This window comes from Perognathus longimembris, chromosome 2 (assembly GCF_023159225.1).
Source record: "Perognathus longimembris pacificus isolate PPM17 chromosome 2, ASM2315922v1, whole genome shotgun sequence".
Lineage (NCBI taxonomy): Eukaryota > Metazoa > Chordata > Mammalia > Rodentia > Heteromyidae > Perognathus > Perognathus longimembris.
The window spans coordinates 9,472,520-9,481,296 of NC_063162.1; positions in this window are offsets into that span (position 1 = coordinate 9,472,520).

The window sequence follows — 8,777 nt, forward strand, 5'->3', positions numbered from 1 at the left end:
CTCAGGGATAGGGCTCAAACCCTGAGTTCAAGCCCCAGGACAGACACACACACACACACACACACACACACACACACACACATACACACACACACACACATACACACTTTGTTGAGAATATTCTAAAAGCTGGTGACTCATACCTGTAATCCTAGCTACTCTGGAGGTTGAGAGCTGGGAATTGCAGTTCAAAGCTAGGCAGGGGGAAAAAAAGTCCAGAATTGCAGTTCAAAGCTAGGCAGGGGGAAAAAAAGTCCAAAACACTCAAAGTTAGAAATGAAAGTGAATAAAGTGAATTGTTACCACTGCTGTGTGTCTTGTTTTCTTAATTTCTCTGGTGCTTTTCTCCTACTTTAGTCTTTTATTCAAAGATTTCTTCACTGGGCAGAATTATTAGATCCTACAAATCTGATCGTTTCAATTGTAAGTATTTTCTTGTTTTCAGAGAAAATTTCACATTCGATATTGAAATTTGAAGATTGTGTGCCCCTTTTGAACATAGTTGAAATAACAGAAATTATATTTGTATTCTCCTTGCTTGAGCTTATTAGGTTAGAAGAGTTATAAAAGTACCTGTCTGTAGGGGGCATGGTGTACACTCCAGGCCTAGTCTAAGTGCTGGTGATTCAAAGAGAATAAAAACCAGTTTTTCAGTTGGGCAAGGTGGTGTACATCTATAACCTTGGCATTTGAGAAGTAAGAAGCAGGAGCAAGTTCTAAGCCTGGGCTACAAAAGTGAGATCCTGTCTCAAAACAGAAGTAAAGGTCAAGGATGTTGGCTTAGGCCTGTAATTCAAGCTACTTGAAAGTTAGAGACTAGAATGATCACAGCTCACGATGGCCCCGGCAGAAGTTATTGGTACTGATCTCAACAACAACAGAAACTGGGTATGGTAGCATGCGCCTCTCATCCTAGCAATGCAGAAGGTCTGATGGAAGGAATGAAGTCAGGCTAGCCCGAACAAAAAGCCTGATAACACTACCTGACAAAGAAGGCAAAAAAGAGCTGAGGAGGTGGTTCAAGTGATAGAGAGCCTGTGTAGCAAGTGGGAAGTCCTGACCTCAAACCCATTACTGCTCCCCCAAAAGCCTTGTAACAGGGCCTATGGCAAATTAGAGACTTTAACTGAGGCCCTAAAGGGGATTGGATAAACAAAGACAGGTGTGAGAAAGTGGGCCCTCCATCCGTCACTTGGTTTTAGGGCAGGGAACCAGGGCGATCTTGAAGGTTCAGGTCTTCACCAAGAGAGATACTGAGGTTTGTTTGTGTGTCAAAGAATCTTTCGGTAGTTGTGTGCTGAGTGACCAGCTGCCTTTGGGCAAGAACATTCAATTGGGGGTGGCTCAGTCTCTCCGTAAAGGAAGAGGATGAAGAGGAGCTAGCTGCTCTTTGACCACCAGAAAACCTTTAGGGCCAGACTGTAATGGACTTGTCCTTCTTTTGCTCATGGTTGTCCTTACAATTATGGGAATCATAAAAACTAGAAAAGAACCCAGTGCTGATGAGCAGAAAAATAGGTAAGGTGATGTACTCACAGTGAAGTGTTGAGTCGCACTGGATGTATGAACTAGTTACAAGCAACTAATGGAAATGTGGTGTTCAGTGGAGAAACAGAGCTGAGGCTTGATATAGATCTGGTAGGATGGGGAAGGGATGAGACCGCGTAATGGTTCCTTCTGAAAAGCAAATTGAGAAGCAGATATATTCAGATTCACAGTTACTAATTCTGGTTGAGGTGATTTTAGTGTGTCATAGTGGAGCTGGGGGAATCTGGAAGAATTTGTTCACTTGTTTATGTACCACTTGGGGCTTCCTCATGGATATTCTCAGGGAGTGGAGAGCTTCAGGCAATGCTAACCTTGAAATCAGGTTTACAGCTGCAGTAGTGTATTTGGGAGACTGACTTGTGATTCTTTTTTTTTTTTAAAGCTCACTTTATTTTATTTTATTTTTTAAATTTTTTTGGCCAGTCCTGGGCTTGGACTCAGGGCCTGAGCACTGTCCCTGGCTTCTTTTTGCTCAAGGCTAGCACTCTGCCACTTGAGCCACAGCGCCACTTCTGGTCATTTTCTGTATATGTGGTGCTGGGGAATTGAACCCCGGGCCTCATGTATATGAGGCAAGCACTCTTGCCACTAGGCCATATCCCCAGCCCCTGACTTGTGATTCTTAAATGTGTGCATAAATCTGAACAGTGCTTACTGTTGCTGGATTTCTCCATATTTGATTATAGGAAAAAATAGAAAAATCAAGAGAACTATTGTTCACCAATGAAGATGCAGCCAGACAAACCTGGATAAGCAAAGGGCATGTCTTGTGAATGCAGATGTGCACAGGTTCAAGGCTGGCTGAAGTTACCATCAGATAGTTTTCCTTTGCATGGAGAGAAACCAGGTAGCAATAATCCTGTCATTGGACAGACATACTGCGTAAAGGGGAACAGCTTAGTAAACTGGTTTGGCTTTTTTAGGTGCAGTTAGAATTCCGTCACATAAACCAGCAAGAGAAGTATTCTTCCTATGTGGTGAATATTAGTGAAATTCTTTATAGCTGATTCCTGGAACCTCATGGTAAACTCCAGAATTCAGGCTGGCCCTCTCAAGTCAGAATCTATTTTCCATCACAGGCTGTGTTCTGGGACAGGGTTATATTCTTGCCTGTGGGCAGCAGAGGGAGATTTCCAGAACTCACACACGTCAGTCCCTCGAGGGAGCCCAGGGCAAGTTCACGTATTTAACTTGGTTTTTCTAAGAACTTCTTGTGGCCTCGGGGCTGACAGGTCGACTCTGTTACAAATGATGTGGTCAGTGGTGCCATGTGAACTGTGCATGCAGCCAGCACGAATCGTTCTGAGCAAGCTGGATTCTGGATTTGCCTAAAGGATAAATTAGGTGTTGGTCCATTCCAAGTTTATATAGGGCTTTTTAATATTCTGAGCAGTTTCTTTATAAGGATCATCTCTTATCATTACTTCATTTGTTTATTTGGTCTGTTTGATTCATTCCTTTTGATTTGCTCCATCCACATAGTAGAAAACAGCTCTGGTCTGTCCTGTCTTCCTGGCAAGGCAAAGAAAGGTATCATCAGAAGTTAGACTGTGGGCTGGGAATGTGGCTTAGCAGTAGAATGCTTGCCTAGCATGCATGAAGCCCTGGGTTCAATTCCTCAGTACCACATAAGCAGAAAAAGTCAGAAGTGGGGCTGTGGCTCAAGTGGTAAAGCGCTAGCCTTGAGCACAGAGAGGTTCAGGAACAGTGCCCGGGCTCTGAGTTCAAGTCCCAGACTGGCAAAAAAGAAAAAAAGAGAGAGCGGAGGAGGAGGGGAAGGAACAGGAGGAAGAAGAAAAGTAAGAAGGAAGAGGAGGAGGAGGAGGAGGAGGAGGAGGAGGAGGAGGAGGAGGAGGAGGAGGAGGAGGAGGAGGAGGAGGAGGAAGAGAAGACTGCTCAGGGTGCATGCAAATTAATGTAGCCACTATGGCAACCAATGTGGAGCTTTCTGAAGAAACTAAAAGTAAGCTGGGCACTGGTGTCTCACACCTGTAATCCTAACAACTCAGGAGGCTCAGATCTAAGGATCGTGGTTTGAAGCAAGCCTGGAAAGGAAAGTCCATGAGACTCTTATCTCCAGTTATGAAGCAGCAAAAAGCTGTAACTGGAGCTATGGCTCAAGTGGTAGAGTACTAGCCTTGAGCCAAAAAAAAAATAAAAATCCAGGGATAGCACCCAGGCCCTAGTTCAAGGACCAGCACCAAAAACAAACAAACAAAACTAAACTAAAAGTAGAACTAGTCTGTGGCCCTTCTTAACCACTCCAGGCACGTATCCAAAGGAATGTAAGTCAACGTACAATAGAGATCATTGAGACTCCTATTTCTTGTAGAATTTGTCACCATTGCCAAGCTGTGGAATCAGCCTCGTCCTACTACTGATGATTGGATAAAGAAAATGTGCTACATCTGTATGGCTTGTTATTTGACAATAAAAGAGACTGAAATTTTGTCATTCATAGGAAAAATGGAACTACAGATCATGGTGTTTAGATAAGCCAAGATCCGAAAAACAGATTGGCACATGTTTTTGCTCCTGTGTAGACCCTAGAGTTTAACCTTAATCATAATGTGACATGACTGTAAAAAGGATACTGTTGAGAGGGATCTGAGGAAGGAAGAGGGGTAGTAGAGAGTGGTGGTGGGGTTAGATACTATAGAAATACATTAAACATATGTATGAAAGCATAATGAAACCCATTAACATTGGTAAAAGGAGGAGGGAGGAGGGAGAAGAGTTAAGAGTAATATACATGGGTGACTTTGATTAAGCTACATTATATACCTGTATGTAACTATTATAACCATTTATATAACTTGTGCTAATAATTTTTGGTTTTATTTATTTTGGTACCGGATCTGGAACTGCCCCCAGGAAGACTGTCCATCTGGTGGTGTTTATTTATTTATTTATTTTTGCCAGTCCTAGGGCTTGAACTCAAGGCCTGAGCACTGTCCCTGGCTTCTTTTCTTCAAGGCTAGCTCTCTACCACTTGAGCCACAGTGCCACTTCTGGCTTTTTCTATCTATGCGGTACTGAGAAATCAAACCCAGGGCTTTATGCATGCTAAGCCACATTCCCAGCCATAGAAAAATTTCTTTAGGAAACCTGTTTTCCTCCAAAAAGTCTTTCAGAGGGTGGGTCACTTTCTTGTCAAGTACAGATAGGAAATCCCATACTCTGATCTCTCATAGAAATCATTGTATAGCCTACAGTAGTCTCATTTTGTCTGTGAACTTTTTGTTTCATTTGGCTGTACTGAGGCTTGAACTCAGGACCACTCATTTTCTAGGCAGGCATTTTTTTGAAATATTTTTATTGTTATTGTAAAGGTGATATACAGAGGTGTTACAGTTATATAAGTCAGGTAAAGAATACATTTCTTTTTGGACAGTGTCACTCCTTCCCTTATTCTCTCCCAGTTTTTCCCTCCCATTCCACCCACAAGTTGTATAGTTCATTTCAACATAGTGTTCAGTGAGTACCCCTGCTGCATTCTAAGGAGCACCACAGTGCTCAACTTCTTCCATTAAGATGGAATCTCAAGGACTTTTCTACCCAAGGGTTAACCTTGAACCACAGTCCTCCAGATCTCAGCTTTCCGGGTAGCTAGGATGATAGGTGTGAGCCACCGGTGCCCAGCTGGCTGTGAACTTTTAAAATGGTATTTATTTAAATGGAATTTATGTAAATGACTTCAGCTGAAGGTGTATGTGAGCAGATGTTTGTGACATGAGGAACAACATAGACCAGACCCTTTCAGGAAGCAAAGGGAGTAACTAGGCTTCTTCGTGTGTCATTATATGGAGAGACACCACTCACCATCGTGGTGGTTGGAGAGCAGATCACGATGGCCACTCATGTAGTTGGTAAACACACATTCTCGTGATCAACAGCTGAATTATAAGCATGAATTATAGCAGGTGCGAGCTGCAGTGCTTCCGCTGGGCCATCTAGTAGCACGACTCAGAGCACAGGAAGGACAAGAAGAGGAGTTGCAGCCAGGAAGGAAATGTCTTGAGATGGATGGGCAAGTTCTGGCCCTGAAAAACGACCTTAATAAGAAAGATTGGGTTCTTTTTTTTTATAGTTTTAGTGATAAATAACGTATATACTGGGCTGGGGATATAGCCTAGTGGCAAGAGTGCCTGCCTCGGATACACGAGGCCCTAGGTTCGATTCCCCAGCACCACATATCCAGAAAACGGCCAGAAGCGGCGCTGTGGCTCAAGTGGCAGAGTGCTAGCCTTGAGTGGGAAGAAGCCAGGGACAGTGCTCAGGCCCTGAGTCCAAGGCCCAGGACTGGCCAAAAACAAAACAAAACAAAACAAAACGTATATACTATAAATTTTACCCATTGTAAGGTTTTAGTGCCGGGTGCCAGTGGCTCACACCTGTAATCTTAGCTGCTCAGGAGGCTGAGATCTAAAGATCCCAGTTTGAGTCCAATCTAAGCAGCAAAAGTCCGTGAGATTCTTATCTCCAATTAACCAGCAAAATGCCAGAAGTGAAACTGGCACTCTATACACATATGTGTGTATATATATATAGGTTTATGTATATATAGTTGGATGAATTTCCCACAGCTCCATGGTTGGGTGACCATTGCCCAGCCCAATGTTGGAACATTTTTATTTCCCTAAAAGTTTCCCATCTGCCCACGTCCTCAGTCCACCTCAAGCCCCAGAGAAACTTTGTGAAGCCTGTGGCCCTTCTCACCAGTGGGAACCTGGTTTCTTGCAGGTGGCCAGTTTAGGGTGATGGTCTGCTTTAGAAAAAAAAAAAAAAAGTTGGTCTTTCTCTTACGAATGCAGTGTCCCCGGCTGTGCGTAAGCATACGCATTCTTTTCCCTTTTCCCTGTTGCTGAAAGCTCTATTTTCTTGGGTTAAAATTTCAGAACGTGCGTAACCAGCAGTATCTGATTGTAATAGGGCACCGTGGGCCGGCTTTCCCCACTGACCACATCAGCCAAGTGAGCCCTTGCAAGCGGCCAGGCGCCACCCAGTGCCCCGGACGAGGGGGAGGGGGCCCTTGGGTGGGGGGGAATCTTCCCCTCACCCATGGACCAGACAGAGACACAGCCTCGCCCATCCGTGAGGAAACACCACGGGCTCTGTAGGCAGCCCTTGCTCTGGTTCTAAACCACAGAGGTTTTACTCTGTTCTCCTGAAAGCTTTGTTTGAAACACTCCTCCGGCCTCTTCCCATTCTTGTGCAGGGAAAGGCATTCTCTCCAGAGGACCCGGCTGCAGCGTGGCTACTGACCCGGGAAGGAAGCGAGAGAGTGTGGGCTGGTCACAGGAGCTAGGAAACACAAAGGGTACCCGTGAGGACTTTAGTAATGCAGGGCCTCCTGAATGCAGTGTAAATGTTCTACCGCCATAGGGATGGGCTGGGACCCAAGTTGCCACACCTCCAGTTCCTGCCTGTTCCGCTTGCTTGTGGAGTTATATCTATTTCGGCTGGGGTCTAAAGTTCAGATGTGAGCCAAAAGAGTCACAATGTCCCAAGCCAAGCGCTGGTGGTTCATGCCTTTCATCTTGCCTACCCAGGAGGCTGAGATCTGAAGGATCACAGTTCAAAGCCTGTCCCGACAGAAAAGTCCATGTGGTTTCCATCTCCTAAGGGACCAGCAGAAAGCTGGGTTGGAGGCATGGCTCAATGGTAGAGAACCAGCGGAGCAAGCAGGTTGACCAAGCAAGCTGGACAAGTGTGGGGCCCTGCATCCAAACGTCAGTGCCGGCAAAATGAAAACATCGTTCTCTTCATTCACAATCCCTACGTTGCCCTCGGGGAGGAGACAGTGTGTGCATATAATTCATACAGCAAATTGATGTGTTAGATGTTCACTGTCCTAGTATATGGACAAAGCTCTAGTAAAGGTAGGAGAATGTTACAAACTGTAAATATGTACCTATGCGAAATACGATTTTATAGCAATCCACTTTAACTCCACAGATGGAAGCTGGGTATGGACAGTGAGGTCACGTGGTAATGCGCCATGGACAGTGCGGGAATGACTGGGGTCAGGGTCACGGTCAGAGGCCAGTGGCACAGGCCTAGTTGAAAGGAGATGCGGAGCCAACTTCAGTGGCAAATTTCATGTCTCCTCCCAAGGGACTGTAGGTTCCAAGCAAGGCTTTGTCTAGATCCCTGGGCTTATACACAGGAGATGGAGACCACGGTGGAGTCGGTGCTCTTGGTGCCAGCCCCAGCCGTCCTCCTTTGGCCCCACATCTGGAAAGGCCCCTGGGACATGTCAGCTCCACCTCTGGCCAACACATGTTCTCAGTGTGGATGGAGCTGTAGGATCCCTGGCTTCATCTCACTCCATGCAGTCAGCTGCCTATTTTTTTTGCATTTTCTCCAGGCTGTTAGGGAAACACTGTGCGCCAGGGTGGCATTATTTGGGATCTCAGCTTTGATCCTGGAAGTCTTCACCCACTTTCACAAAAGGCAAAGAAGTGTCCCTTCTTTCCCCAGATAGGGAGAAACATGAGAACAGTTAAAACCCCATGGTCAATATGGATGGCCAAATTCTCTCGTACTGTTCTGGTGACGGGACGGAGCATGTTTCCTCAAGTCGGATGGGTAAGTGTCCCCCTTCATCTCAGGAGGAATGGACTTTATTTCATGTTGATAAGGATACAGTATTTTTTTTTTTTGCCAGTCCTGGGGCTTGAACTCAGGGCTTGAGCACTGCCCTTGGCTTCCTTTTTTTTTTTTTTTTTTTTTTTGGCCAGTCCTGGGGCTTGGACTCAGGGCCTGAGCACTGTCCCTGGCTTCTTCTTGCTCAAGGCTAGCACTCTGCCACTTGAGCCACAGCACCACTTCTGGCCATTTTCTGTATATGTGGTGCTGGGGAATCGAACCCAGGGCCTCATGTATACAAGACAGGCACTCTTGCCACTAGGCCATATTCCCAGCCCCCCCTTGGCTTCCTTTTGCTCAAGGCTAGCACTCTGTCACTTGAGCCACAGCACCACTTCTGGCTTTTTCTATATATGTGGTGCTGGGAAATTGAACCCAGGGCTTCATGTATACAAGACAGGCACTCTTGCCACTAGGCCATATTCCCAGCCCCCCTACAGTAAATTTTTAATTTAATTTTATTTATTAATTGAACACAAATTTTTTTGACAAGGTGTTGTGCAAAAAGGGTACAGTTACATAGTAGGGCAGTGTGTACATTTCTTGTGATATCTTACGCCCTGTTTTTCTTTCCCGTC